The sequence below is a fragment of the Malaclemys terrapin genome, chromosome 19 (assembly GCF_027887155.1).
Source record: "Malaclemys terrapin pileata isolate rMalTer1 chromosome 19, rMalTer1.hap1, whole genome shotgun sequence".
Taxonomy (NCBI): Eukaryota; Metazoa; Chordata; order Testudines; family Emydidae; genus Malaclemys; species Malaclemys terrapin.
Window position 1 is genome coordinate 798,426 of NC_071523.1, and position 20,088 is coordinate 818,513.

Here is a 20,088-nt window from a genome sequence, read left to right on the forward strand (position 1 = left end):
TCCTCAATAGGTTGTCCAGCCCTAACCTCCCCCATCCCACTCCATCTCTCACATTGTTACATACTAAACAGTTGAATTTCCTAAAAATACTGTTATATGTATCTCAACAGCCTGTGTGTTTGGTGCCTTTGACCCAGTTTTGCAGGCATAGAAGAGATTGGTGACGTGATCCGGAAGTGCCATTGGCACATGTGTGAAGCAGGGGCACAAACATTTGTTCTGCACATGAGTCCAGGAAGGATTGCAACATAGAATCATAGAATATCAGGGTTGGAAGGGACCTCAGGAGGTCATCTAGTCCAACCCCCTGCTCAAAGCAGGACCAATCCCCAACTAAATCATCCCAGCCAGGGCTTTGTCAAGCCTGACCATAAAAACCTCCAAGGAAGGAGATTCCACCACCTCCTTAGGTAACTCATTCCAGTGCTTCACCACCCTCCTAGTGAAAAAGTTTTTCCTAATATCAAACGTAAACCTCCCACACTGCAACTTGAGACCATTACTCCTTGTTCTGTCATCTGCTACCACTGAGAACAGTCTAGATCCATCCTCTTTGGACCCTCCTTTCAGGTAGTTGAAAGCAGCTATCAAATCCCCCTTCATTCTTCTCTTCTGCAGAGTAAGCAATCCCAGTTCCCTTAGCCTCTCCTCATCAGTCATGTGCTCCAGACCCCTAATCATTTTTGTTGCTCTCCGCTGGACTGTTTCCAATTTTTCCACATCCTTCTTGTAGTGTGGGGCCCAAAACTGGACACTGTACTCCAGATGAGGCCTCACCAATGTCGAATAGAGGGGAATGATCTGCTGGCAAAGCCCCTACTTATACAGCCCAAAATGCCGTTAGGCTTCTTGGCCACAAGGGCACACTGTCGACTCATATCCAGCTTCTGGTCCACTGTAACCCCTAGGTCCTTTTCTGCAGAATTGCTGCCTAGCTATTCAGTCCCTAGTCTGTAGGAGTGCATGGAATTCTTCCGTCCTAAGTGCAGTCAGCACACTACAAACCAGCTCCCAGAGTGGCTCTGTGTGATGCAAACAATGCTAGGGTATGATCTCTGAAATGGTAGTGCTGAACTTGTATATCCAGAACAGCAGTGTGGATGCAGTTATACACATGTCCAGCTGAGCAAATGGGGACTCTCTAGGTGGCTTTGGCTGGCTTTGGCCTGCATGAACATAAGCCAGTAGTTGGGTATGTGTGCTAGTGTAGACATAGCCTTAGTGTAGACAGTGTGTGGAAAGTGAGCTTGGGGAGCAGACATGCAAAATATAGGTTTAAAACATCACCTTTCAAGAGGAGAAACGAGTAGGATACAATCCGTCTGGGATCAGCCTCTACCAGATGTCACATAACTCTATCATAACTTAGTTGAAAAAGCCCTATTCCTCCTTTCCAATTAAGCAGACTCTAAGATGAAAAATGGGATTGTAGGGATTGGTGCCCAATGCTGTTAAGATCGACCATGTTCTAAGCACATACTTAACCTGGTACATTTCCCTCATGTGGATAGAAACTTGTATAGAAAGCAACTGACATCTATGGCCCTATCTATCATACAAAAATAACCGTGATACATAGTGATAAAGCACCTTACATTTGCTTTCTTTCCTGTTTAGAAAGAAAAGAAACATGTTTTAACCATATTAGGAACTCATAGTTTAATCTTGCAAGGTACATATGTTAAAACAGGGCTCCCTAACACACTTATAACTTGTTTTTTTTCTGCCCACTATTATCAGTTTTGCCCGTTACTTTGGGGTATGCTCATTTATTAGGGTTACTCTTCTCAGGGGGGGGCGGTGTTCTGTAATTCTATCAATGTACTGCTTGTGTCACTTGTGTTCTCATATGGAGCTCTACTTCTTCCTGCTGCAAGTTCCGTCCCAATGGAGCTATCCTGCAGGACCTAGGTTTCCCATGGCTGGGTTATTCCAGCCCCAGAATCAGATGAACACACACACATTAACAGAGCACATCTGAGAGGACCTAGTTAATCAGCACTCCCAAGCTGACCCCTTATATGTCTCTGGATTTAGTAGGATGGGTTGAGCAGCATTTCCAAGCTGCCACCCTCATGTCCCAGGTTCAGCACATCCCTATCCCCACTTTCACATTACAGTTGTTCTGGTAGCAGGGCCGGCTTTAGCAAGAGCGGGGCCCGATTCCTTGCTGCAAGCCCCGCCCCCAGGAATCCAGCCGCGCCGCGCAGCTGGGGGGACGGGGGGGGGGAGAGACCTGAGCCGCGCCACGGGGGGGATGGGGGACAGGGGAGAGACCCAAGCCGCGCCACGGGGGGGGGGGGGAAGAGACCCGAGCCGCGCCGCGGGGGGGATGGGGGACAGGGGAGAGACCCGAGCCGCGCCACGGGGGGGATGGGGGGAGAGAGACCCGCGCTGCGGGGGGGACGGGGAGAGAGACCCGAGCCGCGCCGCGGGGGGGACGGGGGGGATGGGGAGAGACCCGAGCCGCGCCGCGGGGGGGACGGGGAGAGACCCGCGCCGCGGGGGGGACGGGGGAGAGACCCGGGCCGCGCCGCGGGACAGGGGGAGCCGCGCCGCGGGGGGGACGGGACCCGAGCCGCGCCGCGGGGGGAGGGGGGGTGACCCGAGCCGTGCCGCGGGGACCGGGCCGGAGCCGACCCGAGCTGCGGGGACCGGGCCGGGCCAGAGCCGCTGGGGCCTGCGGGAACGGGCCGCGCCTCCCCGGAGCCCTTCTCGCGCCCCCACCGCCCCCACCCCAGCTTACCTTGTGCTGTTGGCCCGCCCCTGCTTCTTTTCAGACTAGGGGGAAGCAGGGGAGGGGGCGGGGCGTGCAGGGGAGGGGAGGAGGGGGAAGTGAGCTGGGGGCGGGGTGGACAGCTGCAGCGCGGGGCCCTCTTGGTGCGGGGCCCAATTCAGCCAAATCGGCTGAATCGGCCTAAAGCCGTCCCTGTCTGGTAGTAACCCACTTGATGAGCAAACCCCACAGGATTTTTGGGCTCTGCAGTGATCTTTTAGCTTAGGTACGAGGACCATTGCTGCAGAGTGAATGAGGAAGCCAAAAAAACCCACGAGGTGGAGAGAGATGGAGAGAGGGAAGCAACCAGCTTAACTGTGAAAGTTTTATTGCCAGGTAATAACCATAGGGGAGCCAAACAAACAAAAACAGTTATATTAAATCTAATTCAAATTTCATTATTAAAGTCAGGTTTAGAAAACTATAACCGATCACACAAGTCAGGGTCAGAAGGCTATACCTAGAGAGAGAGAGAGAGATGGGTTCTTACCACTCCGTGAAGTTTGAATTGATTTGGGGGAGGGATAGCTCAGTGGTTTGAGCATTGCCCTACTAAACCCAGAGTTGTGAGCTCAATTCTTGAAGGGGCCATTTAGAGATCTGGGGCAAAAAGCTGTCTGGAGATTGGTCCTGCTTTGAGCAGGGGGTTGGACTAGATGACCCCCTGAGGTCCCTTCCAGCCCTGGTATTCTATGGGGGTCCCAGGTGGTGGTGGTAGCAGTTGAGGGTCTGGAGTGTTAGAGACAGGCAGAGCCCCCAGCACGATCAGTCAGGAGAAGATGAAGTCCAAATAGAACGGGTGCAGATTTTGGATCCAGGCATCAGAACACTTACTAGAGGTTTTTGTAGAGAAACAATAATGGTTCAAGGGAGAACACTAGATTTGTTTATGTGTAAACTGATGGCCCAAGGGAGTATACCAAAGTTGGTTTATTCAGACTAGACAATAGAAACTGATCATTCCTGGCTATGTTCCTTGGAGGGAGCTCGCAATGTAATTAGGGAGTTTCACTATTTTGGATACCAATAAAGGATTTATTTCTAGAATTAGTCTGATAACTACCAAGCTGGGTGTGTGCAGGCATGGGTTCATTAACATCTGGAGCAGAGATCCCCCATCATGCACTGCTTCCCTGCTTTTCTGGTCCCAGAGTTTTGTACAGTTCTTGCCTTGGAATCTCTGTTCTCCATTCTGTATGCTAATGGAGATGCCTCCCTGTCCCATCTTCGATGCAAATGAGGCTAGGGGAGTTTCCTTAATCCTGTCACCCTTGTCCCAGGGGTTTAAGTTTGTCTCCCATGGCTTTATCATTGCTTTTTGTAAGTCTTTCTTCTGATCGCTTTTGGTTCAAGCGGAGGCTGAGGGGGAAAGTCTTTCATGAGCCAAACAGGCTGGATACTGCGCCCTGGTTCTCCAAGAACAGGGCCAGCTCTAGGTTTTTTGCTGCCCCAAGTTAAAAATTTGCTGCCCCAGGTGGGGCTGGGGCTCGCAGGCGGCGCTGGAAGCGGAGGGAGTCATGTCACCTTCTCCCAGCGCCTGCAGGGGCTTTATCCCCTCCCCCGCCCACGCAGAGAAGCCCCAATATAAGGGGTGGCACAAGGCAGTGCAGCAGCCAGTGTGCAAATGAGGCGATGCAGCCCTGGCTCCCTGGCAGGACTCACCCTCTCCTCCCCAGGTAGCGGCTGGACCCTGGCAGCTCAGCATCTCAGGGCTGGGGCTTCCCCTTCCCACTACGGGGATCCCTCAGATCGCTACCCCTTCCTGCTTCTCCACGTGGGCACCAATGATACTGCCAAGAATGACCTTGAGCGGATCACTGCAGACTACGTGTCTCTGGAAAGAAGGATAAAGGAGTTTGAGGAGCAAGTGGTGTTCTCGTCCATCCTCCCTGTGCAAGGAAAAGGCCTGAGTAGAGACCGTCGAATCATGGAAGTCAGCGAATGGCTACGCAGGTGGGGTCGGAGAGAAGGCTTTGGATTCTTCGACCATGGGATGGTGTTCCAAGGAGTGCTAGGCAGAGACGGGCTCCACCTAACAAAGAGAGGGAAGAGCATCTTCGCTAACAGGCTGGCTAACCTAGTGAGGAGGGCTTTAAACTAGGTTCACCGGGGGAAGGAGACCAAAGCCCTGAGGTAAGTGGGGAAATGGGATCCTGGGAGGAAGCACGAGCAGGACAGTGCAAGAGAGGAGGACTCCTGTCTCATACTGAGAAAGAGGGACGATCGATGAGTTATCTTAAGTGCCTGTACACAAATGCAAGAAGCCTGGGAAACAAGCAGGGAGAACTGGAAGTCCTGGCACAGTCAGGAAACTATGATGCGATTGGAATAACAGAGACTTGGTGGGATAACTCACATGACTGGAGTACTATCATGGATGGATATAAACTGTTCAGGAAGGACAGGCAGGGCAGAAAAGGTGAGGGAGTTGCATTGTATGTAAGAGAGGAGTATGACTGCTCAGAGCTCTGGTATGAAACTGCAGAAAAACCTGAGAGTCTCTGGATAAAGTTGAGAAGTGTGAGCAACAAGGGCGATGTCGTGGTTGGAGTCTGCTATAAACCACCAGACCAGGGGGATGAGGTGGACAAGGCTTTCTTCTGGCAACTAGCAGAAGTTGCTAGATCGCAGGCCCTGGTTCTCATGAGAGACTTTAATCACCCTGATATCTGCTGGGAGAGCAATACAGCAGTGCACAGACAATCCAGGAAGTTTTTGGAAAGTGTAGGGGACAATTTCCTGGTGCAAGTGCTGGAGGAACCAACTAGGGGCAGAGCTTTTCTTGCCCTGCTGCTCACAAACAGGGAAGAATTAGTAGGGGAAGCAAAAGTGGACGGGAACCTGGGAGGCAGTGACCATGAGATGGTCGAGTTCAGGATCCTGACACAAGGAAGAAAGGAGAGCAGCAGAATACAAACCCTGGACTTCAGAAAAGCAGACTTTGACTCCCTCAGGGAACAGATGGGCGGGATCCCCTGGGAGAATAACATGAAGGGCAAAGGGGTCCAGGAGAACTGGCTGTATTTTAAAGAATCCTTATTGCGGTTGCAGGAACAAACCATCCCGATGTGTAGAAAGAATAGTAAATATGGCAGGCGACCAGCTTGGCTAAACAGTGAAATCCTTGCTGATCTTAAACGCAAAAAAGAAGCTTACAAGAAGTGGAAGATTGGACAAATGACCAGGGAGGAGTATAAAAATATTGCTTAGGCATGCAGGAGTGAAATCAGGAAGGCCAAATCACACTTGGTGTTGCAGCTAGCAAGAGATGTTAAGAGTAACAAGAAGGGTTTCTTCAGGTATGTTAGCAACAAGAAGAAAGTCAAGGAAAGTGTGGGCCCCTTACTGAATGAGGGAGGCAACCTAGTGACAGAGGATGTGAAAAAAGCTACTGTACTCAATGATTTTTTTGCCTCTGCCTTCACGAACAAGTTCAGCTCCCAGACTGCTGCACTGGGCAGCACAATATGGGGAGAAGGTGACCAACCCTCTGTGGAGAAAGAAGTGGTTCGGGACTATTTAGAAAAACTGGATGTGCACAAGTCCATGGGGCCAGATGCGCTGCATCCGAGGGTGGTAAAGGAGTTGGCAGATGAGATTGCAGAGCCATTGGCCATTATTTTTGAAAGCTCATGGTGATCGGGGGAGGTCCAGGATGACTGGAAAAATGCTAATGTAGTGCCCATCTTTAAAAAAGGGAAGGAGGAGGATCCGGGGAACTACAGGTCAGTCAGCCTCACCTCAGTCCCTGGAAAAATCATGGAGCAGGTCCTCAAGGAATCAATTATGAAACACTTAGAGGAGAGGAAAGTGATCAGGAACAGTCAGCATGGATTCACCAAGGGGAAGTCGTGCCTGACTAACCTAATTGCCTTCTATGATAAGATAACTGGCTCTGTGGATGAGGGGAAAGCAGTGGATGTGTTATTCCTTGACTTTAGCAAAGCTTTTGATACGGTCTCCCACAGTATTCTTGCCAGCAAGTTAAAGAAGTATGGGCTGGATGAATGGACTGTAAGGTGGATAGAAAGCTGGCTAGATCGTCAGGCTCAATGGGTAGTGATCAATGTCTCCGTGTCTAGTTGGCAGCCGGTTTCAAGCGGAGTGCCCCAAGGGTCAGTCTTGGGGCCGGTTTTATTTAATATCTTTATTAATGATCTGGAAGATGGTGTGGACTGCACTCTCAGCAAGTTTGCAGATGACACTAAACTAGGAGGCGTGGTAGATACACTAGAGGGTAGGGATCGGATACAGAGGGACCTAGACAAATTAGAGGATTGGGCCAAAAAAAACCTGATGAGGTTCAACAAGGACAAGTGCAGAGTCCTGCACTTAGGACGGAAGAATCCCATGCACTGCTACAGACTAGGGACCGAATGGCTAGGTAGCAGTTCTGCAGAAAAGGATCTAGGGGTCACAGTGGACGAGAAGCTGGATATGAGTCAACAATGTGCTCTTGTTGCCAAGAAGGCTAACGGCATTTTGGGCTGTATAAGTGGGGGGCATTGCCAGTAGATTGAGGAACGTGATCGTTCCCCTTTATTCGACATTGGTGAGGCCTTATCTGGAGTACTGTGTCTAGTTTTGGGCCCCACACTACAAGAAGGATGCGGAAAAATTGGAAAGAGTCCAGCGGAGGGCAACAAAAATGATTAGGGGTCTGGAGCACATGACTTATGAGGAGAGGCTGAGGGAACTGGGATTGTTTAGTCTCCAGAAGAGAAGAAAGAGGGGGGTTTTGATAGTAGCCTTCAACTACCTGAAGAGGATGAAGCTCGGCTGTTCTCAGTGGTGGCAGATGACAGAACAAGGAGCAATGGTCTCAAGTTGCAGTGGGGGAGGTCTAGGTTGGATATTAGGAAACACTATTTCACTAGGAGGGTAGTGAAGCACTGGAACGCGTTACCTAGGGAAGTGGTGGAGTTTCCTTCCTTGGAGGTTTTTAAGGCCCGTCTTGACAAAGCCCTGCGTGGGATGATTTAGTTGGGAATTGGTCCTGCTTTGAGCAGGGGGTTGGACTAGATGATCTCCTGAGGTCCCTTCCAACCCTGATATTCTATGATTCTAAGTCATACAAGCAATTCCCTCAGATACTCTAGTTTCCAAGTATCACCAGTAGCACCACTCCTTATGGGGATGAATGGTTATGAAAACCAATACCCCAGTAAAAGAAAAAAGGTTCTCCCAATCCCAAAGGCCCGAGCCCCAGACCCAGGTCAATATACCAGTTAGATCTTACTTACAAATCATGCTGTTGCCAATCCTTTAGAATCTAAAATCTAAAGGTTTATTCATAAAAAGAAAGAAATATAGGTGAAAGTTAAAAATGGTTAAATGGAATTAATTACATACAGTAATGGCAAAGTTCTTGTTTCAGGCTTGATGGGATTCCTGCTGATTTAAATCAATCAAGTCTCTAGAGTACAAACATCCCAGCTTGGATGGGTTGCTCAGTCCTTTGTTCAGAACTTCAGTTTCAAGCACAGCTCCTCCAGAGGTTAGAAGCAGGATTGAAGACAAAATGGAGGGGTTTCCACGGCCTTTTCTATCCTCTGCCATGTGGAAGGACACCCCTTTGTTTTTACTATGGAAAATCACAGCAGCAAGATGGAATTTGGAGTCACATGGGCAAGTCACATGTCCCTGCATGACTCTGTTCTTTACAGGTAGAGCAGCCATGGCTCAGGTTACCTTGAACATTCCCAGGAAGACTCCTCATATATGGATTGGTGTCTCCCAAGGTCCATTGTCAGTTAAGTGTTTCTTGATTGGGCACTTAATCTGAAGAATTCTTGCTCAAGAAGCTCACTAAATGCTTCACTAATGTTACTTAGAATCAGACACATTGAGATACAAGTACATAGCCAATATTCATAACTTCACATACAAAAATGATACACATATACAGACAGCATAATCATAACCAGCAAATTACAACCTTTTCATAGAGATCTTACATGACCTCCTTTGTACAAGATTTGGTGCAACTATAGGACCTTGGTTGCAACAATGATCTATACGGTCACAGTTCATGTCAATAATGTCATACAAGCCCAGGAGTTAGGAGACCTGGGATTTTGCTACTGACCTGCTGGGTGACCTTGGACAAGTCCCTTTGGCCCAGATCCTCAAAAGTGTGTAGGCACTTAACTCCCATGGATTTCAGTGAGAACTAGGTGCCTAACCCCCCTGAGGATCTGGGCCCTTCCCTTTTGGTGCCTCTGTTTCCCCTTCCACCTTTGTCTGTCTCATCTATTTAGATAGCAAGCTCTCTGGGACATGGACTGTCTCTTACTGTGTGTCTGAGCAGTGCCTGGCATAATGTGGCTCTGATTGCAGTTGGAGCTGCTAGGTTCTTCTGTATTACCACTAATGGCATAGACACTATGGGTATGGGCATCATTACACAGAGGGAGAGATGGATCTGAATGTGTTGGTTTGCGGCCCTCTATCCTTCTAATAGCTCTACTCTGATTGTAATTGTCTCTGTTTGCAGAATTCAGCTTAATGGGAATCGGAGCAGCTCTAGTTCCTAAGTCACTGAGAAATGCCCATAGGCTCAGGAAGCGGAGGGAACTGCTTGGCTTGCAATCCATCCTCTTCACCTGTAGAGTGTCACGCTGGGTAGCAGCCAACTTTGCAAAGCTCTGTAGGCAGCATCACTCTTCAGTGACAGCTGGAACTCAGGGCAAGGCCCCTTGTTGCAGTTTGCCAGGTCAGCTAAGTGTTTATATGTGTTTGGGGTCGAGATGAATGTGACAGTCTTAGGAATATGAAACAGCTCAGGGGAAAAGACATTTAAAACCCGTGGGACAAATTCAGAGGTAACGTGTGAGGTGGGATAAATTGGACTCCCTTAGACCTTCTAACTGGCGTGTCTCCATTGCAGAATCTGAGCTGGTGTCACATACTGAGGAATAAAGAGCTATAAGTTGAAGTATTTATTATTTGTATTGGGGTAATACCTAGGATAGGGTCCCATTGCACTAGGTGCTATACAAATCCAGAACCCAAAACCAGTCCCTGTTGCAAATTGCTTACAATCTAATTAGGGGTATCCAACTTCAACATACACCTTCAGGTTATTGAGTTTCCTGGCTACATTCCCCTTCTCTGAGCCCTTGGCACCAATGGACTCCCTTTGACCTACTGGGACAAACTCAGCAGTGACGGTGAAGAGGGGGTTTAAGCTGCAGGCTGGGGTGGGGATGCATATCTAATAAGAGAGCCCAAGTGCGTGTGACATACACGTTGAGAGTGGCTAGAAGGTGGTGCACCAAGGAAGTGCTTTCCATAAAAAAAAAACACTTTGAGAATACCTGCCAGTGGTTTCTGGAGGGCTCCCCAGCTGATCTTCAGTGGTTGGACAGAACAATGAGGACAGAGACGGTTTTTCATAGAGTTGCAATACCTGACCAATCAGGGCTTCCTAGTCCAGTGGTCTCCAAACTTTTTTGATCGTGCACCCCTATCAGTAAAAAAAAAATTGAGCAAGCACCCCCAGTCGCGCCGCAGGGCCAGCTCTATCATTTTTGCCGCCCCAAGCAAAAACAACAACAAAAAAAAGCCGTTCAGACTCCTGCCCGAACTGCTGAAGCAAAAAAAAAAAAAAAAGCCGTTCACCCCACTTTGGAGACCATTGTCCTAGACTGTAAACAGTGTAACTAGAACCTAGAGGCATATAGCTAGCCAGTGCCGAGGAGGAAGCAGTGGTGTTACATGCTCATGCTGGCAAGAACTTTCAGCTTCCCCGCCCCCCAAACCTCAAAGAGCTGATGTGTCATTGTACTAGGCTCTGTACAGACACAGAACAGAGCTGAACCCCCAATTCCCAAGGCACTTTCCACACACTACCCTGTGGGAAATCTAATGATGATTAGCAGTGGACACAGCTGCCACAGTCATTCTTTGGCCTTCATGCACAACTAGCTAGCAGCATTTGATTCAACAGGACACGCCTGCAAACAGCAGCCTGGCTGATATTGCCACCTCATCAGGAGAAAAGTGCTGCCCAGAGGGACTCTTGGAATGGGAATGAAATCTACCACAGCCAGTGTCCAAACTGCAAGGATCCTCCTAATAATGTGATTACAAGGCATCCATAATGAGTACATCACAAGTAAATAACAGACACATTCTCTGCTCTGAACAGCTTTAGAATGAGGTAAATTTTTAAAGCTCTCTTATTGAGTAAAAACTCTGATATCTGTTCATCTGGCATAACAAATCCATGTTTAATAGCTGCCACCAGCAACAGCAGGGATGGAGCTTGGTTCTTTCTGCTTCAAAATACCCCTTCCTAAACAAATGAAACAGTAGCCTGTTAGCAGGGGTTACTGTAGTGCAGTGGTTCCCAAACTTTAACAATCCGTGCACCCCTTTCACTAAAATGTCAAGTCTCGCGAACTCCCCTCCTAAAAATGAATATTTCCAGGGATTTTCTCCTTCACCTGAGTATAAATTATAAAAGCAGTGATCTTGGAAATATAAAATTTGTTTTTATGACACACTTATTACACACTATTATTATTGATCATTACAGTATTTTTATTACATTATGAAAACAGCAACACTTCCAAGATCTCACTTTCGAAGCTTGTACAGTTTGAATAAGCTTGTTATAAGACAAGGCTCCTATGTTTCATCAGATGTGAAACAGCATGAAGGTATTTAAGGAGCCAATTCAAAGAGTTCCTCCTACACAGGCATTCAGGGCTTGAGCAGTCCAGGCAAACAACGCACGTTACAACAAAGCTTAAATTTGTTCCTCGTAATAATTGTAAAAACAATACTAGCTGCCTATTTAATTTTAAAAACAGCAAAAAATATCCATCTCCCTTTCCATTTCTTATAAGGAGTCTTGAAGTTTAAATCTCCTCAGTGTGATAGATAGGCTTGCTTTGATTTGCTTAGCTCTTGGAAGTCCAGGGGCTCCAGGCTGCTGGCCCTTATGCTTCCCGGAGTCCCTAGGGACAGCTCTGTCCGCCATTAGGGAATTTTTTCCCAAGAACCCCCTGTAACATTTCACGAACCCCAGTTTGGGAACCACTGCTGTAGTGCTAGGAAGGCTTATGGTGTCTGCAAGCTGCAGCCAGTAGAGGGTAACATTCACATATGCTTTGAACAGGTTGGACATTCTGCAGGGACAGTGTAAGAGGGTTCTATGGCCAGAAGCTAACATGAACCAGGAGAGAATTTAACCCTTTTGTTGTATTACAGATCTGCTCATTTCAGTGAGAGGAGGTTGCTACTGTTGAGACAAAAACATGAACACGTCAGTGCTTCCTGATCTTGACCACCCAAGGGCCAGGAGAAGTCATTCTCCCCTGTGAAGAGTTTGTACGCTCACATCAGAGTTCCAGCAAAGAAGGAAGGATGATGGGAGACTACAAATCATAGAATCATAGAAATGTAGGGCTAGAAGAAACCTTGAGAGGTCATCCAATCCTGGCCACTGCGCTGAGGCAGGACCAAGTAAACCTAGACCATCCCTGATGGATGTTTGTCCAGCTTGTTACACCACCATCAGGAAAAGAAAGGTCTACATTATTGGTGACATCCTACTAAGAAGAACAGACAGGCCTGTAACCAGAACTGATCTGGAGAACAGAGGGTGTGCTGTCTGCCAGGAGCTAAGATACGGGATTTGGACCTGAGGCTGAAGAGAATCCTATTGGGAGCAGGAAAGAATCCACTGATTGTCCTTCACATGGGAACAAATGATACTGATAGATTCTCGCTGGGATGCACCAAAGGAGACTATGCCTGACTGGGGAAGATGCTTAAGGAAAGGGAGGCTCAGGTAGTCGCCCCATCTCAAAAAAGATAAATTGGAATTGGAAAAGGTTCAGAAAAGGGCAACAAAAATGATTAGGGGTATGGAATGGCTTCCGTATGAGGAGAGATTAATAAGACGGGAACTTCTCAAGTTGGAAAAGAGATGGCTAAGGGGAGATATGATTGAGGTCTATAAAATCATGACTGGTGTAGAGTAAGTAGATAAGGAAGTGTTGTTTACTACTTCTCATAACATAAGAACTAGGGGTCACCAAATGAAATTAATAGGCAGCAGGTTTAAAACAAATCAAATGAAGTCTTTCTTCACACAACACACAGTTAACCTGTGAAATTCCTTGCCAGAAGATGTTGTGAAGGCCAAGACTATAACAGGGTTCAAAAAAGAACTAGATAAATTCATGGAGGATAGGTCCATCAATGGCTATTAGCTAGGATGGGCAGGAATGGTGTCCCTAGTGTGTTTGCCAGAAGATGGGAATGAGCGACAGGGGATCGATCACATGACGATTACCTGTTTTGTTCATTCCCTCTGGGGCACCTGGCATTGGCAACTGTCAGACAGGATATTGGGGTAGATGGACCTTTGGTCTGACCCAGTAGGGCCATTCTTATGTTTTTATGTTCTTATGATCTTCAGTGGGATTCAACTTGTCCCTAAAGGAGGAGAATGAAGGTGAGAGAAGATTATAATGATCAACTGCTCAGGCAGTTGTGCTCTCAGGAGGGCTTTGGGAGTTTGACCACTGGGAGGAATTCATGGAGAGAGAACTGTTCTCCTGGGATGAACTCCACGTGAGCGTGGAGGGAAATGGACTTTTGCAATGGAGACTGGCACAACTAATTAAAAAAGCTTTAAACTAGCAACTCGGGGGAGATAGCTGGGAGGTGCTCATGTAATCTCCACACCTGATTCTAACATTGAGAGGGAGGAAAATTAACTAAGAAAGGATACAGCAATGGAAAAAGGAACAGCAGAGGGTAGTAGAATGGACATTAAGAGGAAAGATAATGCCAATACCAATGAAGCTAACAGTCTGGTAGGTAATACTGGCAGTAGAATGACTACCCAATTGGGTGAGGAATGTGGGCAAAATGAAGCTGAAATTACTAAGATGTTTGTAAACCAAGTCAAGGAGCCTGGGTAGCAAAATGGAGGAACTAGAACTACTGTTGCAGGAAGTGAAACCAGATATTACAGGGATAACAGAAACATGGTGGAATAGTAGTCATGACTGGCGCACAGATATTGAAGGGTATATGCTGATCAGGAAAGACAAAAATAAAAGCAAAGGTGGTGGAGAAGAAATCTGTCAGCTATCACGTCCAGGAAAATCGGGCCCTACTGATATTAGTAGCACTTGTCCTCCAGTCTATATCTGGGAAGTTAAAGTCTCCCATAATCACACAATTCCCAGTGGCATTTATTTCATTAAAAACATTAAAGAGGTCTCTATCCATATCCAGATCAGATGCAGGGGTCTGTAGCAGACCCCAAGCATCTCTAGTAGCTTTCTTCCCCAAAGTGATTTTGGCCCAACCAGACTGTGTCTTATCCACTCCATCACTTCTAATTTCTTTACAGTCTACCTCAGCATTAATATATCTGGAGCTTCTCCACCACCTTTGGAGAACACATGCTGGCTGTTCTACACTATTGAGTGCTATTTTGGATTCTTTACTTTCTTATTGTTTTTTATTTCAAACCAAATAGACACTCCCATGTCTCTTATTAGAACTTAGTTCTCGTCCCAGACATCTATTTCTTGCTATAGTCCATTGGTAACGGATGTTTCCAAGGACAATAAACTGGCCATCTATTACTTCATGAAAGCCTTATTTAACCTATCTGGCTTGATCGCCTGCTCTGACCTTCAGTGACATTGGAAAGTCCGACCCTAATTTACTCCCCAAATGCCCTTCTTTTTACTGTGGGCAAAAATAGCTCACTCTGAAGGAATAATGCAGGGTACCATTAACCTGTAGGGAATGAGGCTGGAGTCCTTTTGTTAACTCTAGTTATTGGTGAAGGAAGTCCTGCTGTATGTCAATACCAGGAGCCAGGGAGCTAGAACTACAATCCTCTTTCACACACGACCTTTCTAAAAGGTCAAACTAAATGGCTTTCAAAATAAGTTCCTGTCAAGGTTTATTCCCCACTCTGAACTTTAGGGTACAGATGTGGGGACCTGCATGAAATACTCCTCTAAGCTTATTTACCAGCTTAGGTCTAGTAGCTGCCACCACCAAATGGTTTAAACAAATGTTTATGGGAGAGCTATTTGGAAACTCTGCCTTCCCCCCAAATATTTCCTGAGGCCTTGGCTACACTTGCAAGTTACAGCGCTGTAAAGCCTCCCCCAGCGCTGTAACTCACTCCCCGTCCACACTGGCAGGGCACTTACAGCGCTGTATCTCCCTGGGTACACCGCTGCAGGTACTCCACATCTCCGAGAGGAATAACAGCTGCAGCGGAGTGGCTACGACTCATGGGTGTGAGTGTAAACACTTGCAGCGCTGTACTAATCACGTTGTCAAGTGGCCAATCCTCTCCATTGTTGTGACCGGCTGCAGGAATGCGGAAGTGCCTGTTTCAAAGCTCGTACCACAGAGAAATGCAAACAGTTTGCAGTTGGCTTTGAGTGAGTAAATGAATGAGCAGGGGGCCAGGAGTTCGGAACTTGCAAAATAGAGACGGCGGCACGTGAGCTGATTTTCAGTGGCACTCTCACTGCCCGGGTCCTGGCCACTGGTTGGGGGGGCTCTACCTTTTAATTTAATTTTAAATGAAGCTTCTTAAACATTTTAAAAACCGTATTTACTTTACATACAACAATAGTTTAGTTATACATTATAGACTTATAGAAAGAGACCTTCTAAAAACGTTAAAATTTATTACTGGTACGCGAAACCTTAAATCAGAGTAAATAAATGAAGACTCAGCATATCACTTCTGAAAGGTTGCCGACCTCTGAGATAAGCCATAGGTTTAGAACATCCCAAATCATTACCTAGAATTTGAGATGGTATTGAGTAGTTCACAGCAGGTCCATGATGGCCGGTCACTTCCCACTGGGGAGTATGGTGTCAGAAAAGTTTCTCAGGATCGTTTCAGAGAACTGCTCCAAAGTACACTCTATTGTCTAGTCTTTTTATAATTAACTTTTACAAAACATACAGCTTATAGTGACACCTACTGGGTCATCACCGCTCCTGACTTCAATAAATTACTTAAACATTCCTAACAATCTTAGTCATAATAAGCTTTTATGTCAAAGGCGCCCAAACTCAACCTCTGTATCCACTTATTTTCTTTTAGTCTCAATTTGTTGACTCTTTTCTCCCCCCCTCCCATTCTGATTAGCAGAAACTGCAAATCTGCAGCTAGCATTTGATCTTGCCTCCAGAAGCCCTACTTGTTCAAATTAACCCTTAACAAGGTTGTGTTCTATTTTATTAATTCATGGTGGCTGAATGTACACAATGGTTGCAATTAGCTTAATCAACATCCAGGGTACATACATCCCTCAAATCTGGGGCAACAGCTGAACCCTGAGGCACATTTTATAAATGCACATATAGCTTTGAAGTTTTGTAGCAAAAAATGCCATGGCTAATCCCCAGCTGAACCCTGGCCTCCTCCTAGAGGTTTGATCTTCAGGTGTGCACCACAGGAGCAAGGCAAGGTCTCGTGATTAAAGATCTGCACTGGGATTTGGGAAATATGGGATCAGTTCCTCACTCTGCCACAGACTCTTGTGTATCCTTGGGCAAGTCACCTAATGGCTCCATCTGCAAAATGGAGCTGCTTGGCCTCCCTTTGTCTGTTTAGAGTGCAAGCTCTCTGAGGCAAGGAGAGAGACGCACCTAGCACCGTGGGACTGAAATCTCAAGTACAAATAATAAAGATCTTTTGCCTCACAGCTTGTGTCAGGCACTGATTCCTGTCACCTCCACTCCACTTCACGGCATCTCTCTGTTTCTTCAGAAATCCATGAACAAACAGACCTTCTCCAGGGATGTGTACCTTTGGCTCAGGAGGAGTTCCCTCTCAGGTGAGGTTTGGCCAGTTCATAGCTCTTTCCTCAATCCATAGTGTTTTAGGTGAGAAGTGGCCACCTAGTCTGACTACCTGGATAACACAGGCCATTACGTTTCACTCTGTTACTCCTGCATTCAGACCCATAACTTGTGTTTGACTAAAGCAGTTCTTTCAGAAAGGCCAGTCTAGATTTGAAGACATCAAGAGATGGCAAATCCACCACTTACCTTTGGAGTTGGTTCCAATCACCACCACTGTTAAAAACCTGTGCCTTATATCTAAGTGTTTCCTAAGCTAGACCAAACCAAGCTCAAGCCTATCTTGTGCCATGATAAGGCCTGTTCTCTATACATTCCCTGTGCAGGAATTTGCACACTTAAATTTATTTTCTTAAAGGAGCCCTGCAAAGGATTTTTAAAAAGCTGGGTTTGTGCCTCTCTGATGGATAAAGGGGCAGGGTCAAATAAAATATAAGGGATGTGTGGGTGAGGGCTTTGCTTGTTTTTTATGTTAGAAATACCACCTTGGGGCTGCCCTTTGCTGAAGGGGTCTCTGAGGGTGTGTATGGCAAGCCGTGATACCTCAGGCCATGTCTACATTGAGGCTTAGCACTGGTCTAGATATAGAACTGTAGCATACCCGCCTGTCCCCCAACACTGGTGCAAATTACTATTCATACTCGTGCAGCACATTTATGCTAGGGTGTAAAGGTGTTGGACTCCACAATGTATACCCCAAATTAAGAAACACAGTAAAAGAACTAAAAAAGAGCCACCTTGGCTTAATAACCATGTAAAAGAAGCAGTGAGAGATAAAAAGACTTCCTTTAAAAAGTGGAAGTCAAATCCTAGTGAGACAAATAGAAAGGAGCATAAATGCTGACAAATTAAGTGCAAGAATGTAATAAGAAAAGCCAAAGAGGAGTTTGAAGAATGGCTAGCCAAAAACTCCAAAGGTAATAACAAAATGTTTTTTTAAGTACATCAGAAGCAGGAAGCCTGCTAAACAACCAGTGGGGCCCCTTGATGATCAAGATACAAAAGGAGCGCTTAAAGACGATAAAGTCATTGCGGAGAAACTAAATGGATTCTTTGCTTCAGTCTTCACGGCTGAGGACGTTAGGGAGATTCCCAAACCTGAGCTGGCTTTTGTAGGTGACAAATCTGAGGAACTGTCACGGATTGAAGTGTCACGAGAGGAGGTTTTTGAATTAATTGATAAACTTAACATTAACAAGTCACCGGGACCAGATGGCATTCACCCAAGAGTTCTGAAAGAACTCAAATGTGAAATTGCGGAACTGTTAACTAAGGTTTGTAACCTGTCCTTTAATTGTGTTCTGTACCCAATGACTGGAAGTTAGCTAATGTAACGCCAATATTTAAAAAGGGCTCTAGAGGTGATCCCGGCAATTACAGACCGGTAAGTCTAACGTCTGTACCGGGCAAATTAGTCGAAACAATAGTTAAGAATAAAATTGTCCGACACATAGAAAAACATGAACTGTTGAGCAATAGTCAACATGGTTTCTGTAAAGGGAAATCGTGTCTTACTAATCTACTAGAATTCTTTGAAGGGGTCAACAAACATGTGGACAAGGGGGATCCAGTGGACATAGTGTACTTAGATTTCCAGAAAGCCTTCGACAAGGTCCCTCACCAAAGGCTCTTATGTAAATTAAGCTGCCATGGGATAAAAGGGAAGGTCCTTTCATGGACTGAGAACTGGTTAAAAGAGAGGGAACAAAGGGTAGAAATAAATGGTAAATTCTCAGAATGGAGAGGGGTAACTAGTGGTGTTCTCCAAGGGTCAGTCCTCGGACCGATCCTATTCAACTTATTCATAAATGATCTGGAGAAAGGGGTAAACAGTGAGGTGGCAAAGTTTGCAGATGATACTAAACTGCTAAAGATAGTTAAGTCCAAAGCAGACTGTGAAGAACTTCAAAAAGATCTCACAAAACTAAGTGATTGGGCAACAAAATGGCAAATGAAATTTAATGTGGATAAATGTAAAGTAATGCACATTGGAAAAAATAACCCCAACTATACATACAATATGATGGGGGCTAATTTAGCTACAAGAAGTCAGGAAAAATCTTGGAGTCATCGTGGATAGTTCTCTGAAAATGTCCATACAATGTGCAGAGGCGGTCAAAAAAGCAAACAGGATGTTAGGAATCATTAAAAAGGGGATAGAGAATAAGACTGAGAATATATTATTGCCCTTATATAAATCAATGGTACACCCTCATCTCGAATACTGCGTACAGATGTGGTCTCCTCATCTCAAAAAAAGATATACTGGCACTAGAAAAGGTTCAGAAAAGGGCAACTAAAATGATTAAGGGTTTGGAACGGGTCCCATATGAGGAGAGATTAAAGAGGCTAGGACTCTTCAGCTTGGAAAAGAGGAGACTAAGGGGAGATATGATAGAGGTATATAAAATCATGAGTGATGTGGAGAAAGTGGATAAGGAAAAGTTATTTACTTATTCCCATAATACAAGAACTAGGGGTCATCAAATGAAATTAATAGGCAGCAGGTTTAAAACAAATAAAAGGAAGTTCTTCTTCACGCAGCGCACAGTCAACTTGTGGAACTCCTTACCTGAGAAGGTTGTGAAGGCTAGGACTATAACAGAGTTTAAAAGAGAACTGGATAAATTCGTGGTGGTTAAGTCCATTAATGGCTATTAGCCAGGTCGGGTAAGGAATGGTGTCCCTAGCCTCTGTCTGTCAGAGGATGGAGATGGATGGCAGGAGAGAGATCACTTGATCATTGCCTGTTAGGTTCACTCCCTCTGGGGCACCTGGCATTGGCCACTGTCAGTAGACAGGATACTGGGCTAGATGGACCTTTGGTCTGACCCAGTACGGCCTTTCTTATGACTCTCCTCTGCGGCACCTCCTGCTGGTTGTCTCAGGGAATTAGCTCTTTTCCAGCCTGGGCGCCCCAGTGTCCCGCTTGTAGCTGGCCCCGTGTCCCACCTAGACCCTGGTGCCCCTCTACCCGGGGGCTGCCCCCTTGCAATACCCCCACCAGTCTCTATGGGTCTCCCCTCTCTGGGAAAGTTCCAACCCTCTAATCCCCACCTTGCCTCAGTCTGGGCTACTGCCAGTCATCACCAAGCCCCGGCTCACTGGGGCAGACTACTGTGTAAGAGCCACTCATCACAGGCAAGGGGATTCAGACCTGCTGCCTTCCTCTACCACCCAGTACCTCTGTGGCCCTTGGACCAGGCCCTGCAGCCTGGGGAGTTGCCAGCCTGGAGCTCCCCTGCTCTTCTGGCGCTCCCCAGCCCTGCTTCACACCCAGTACCCTTTCTGCAAGCAGCCAGGCCCTACTCTCTCCCAGCCTAGAGAAAGACTTATTTTGGGCTGCTGGCTCACAGCCTTTTTATACAGGCCAGCTGTGGTCTGATTGGGGCGTGGCCCAGCTGCCACTGCTTCCCCAATCAGCCCTTCCCTTAACA